The following is a 607-nucleotide window of genomic DNA, read 5'->3' as shown; positions in this document are numbered from 1 at the left end:
ACATCAGCTTATCCTTCCAGAGCCTGCTTTTAAAATGATCCTTAAATTAGCGGTTCTCAACGTGGGCGGTACCGCCCCCCAGGGGGCGTTCAGAGGACGGCAGGGGGCGCTGGCAGAAGTTTTTACAAAAGGGGGGCGCTGGGATTCCTTTGGGGGGCGTTTGGTCGAATGGTAAACTTTACACCTTAATGCACAACAATACCAGTTTAGACTTTGAGCAACTTGGTAAAACTGTATTTCGTAACATTAAAACATGCTTGGCTGCAACTGTATCGATGGCAGCTCTTCTTCTATTCAGTGTTTGTTAGCTTCTGTTAGCTTCTTGGCGCAGCTCCGTTCTCCTGCTACTGGTAGCTAAAATCACCTCGCTGTGTATCCCTCTGAAAAAATGAACCCATTTAAATAAAGAAATAAAGAAATCCCTCCATGGGTGATACCACGATAAAGAGCGTTCATTTTATAGCGTTAACACTGGTGCTGTAAGTGGTCCGGTATGAAACAGGTGTGATAGAACAATGGCACTACCACACAGGGCCGTGCAGAGACCACTAAAGGGGCAGGTGCTCAAAAAAGAAAAAAGGGCACATGTTACCGCATTCTAGGACAG

This window comes from Poecilia latipinna, unplaced genomic scaffold (genome assembly GCF_001443285.1).
Source record: "Poecilia latipinna isolate Pla-1442-1.1 unplaced genomic scaffold, P_latipinna-1.0 Scaffold991, whole genome shotgun sequence".
Taxonomy (NCBI): Eukaryota; Metazoa; Chordata; class Actinopteri; order Cyprinodontiformes; family Poeciliidae; genus Poecilia; species Poecilia latipinna.
This window is presented reverse-complemented; position numbering follows the sequence as displayed.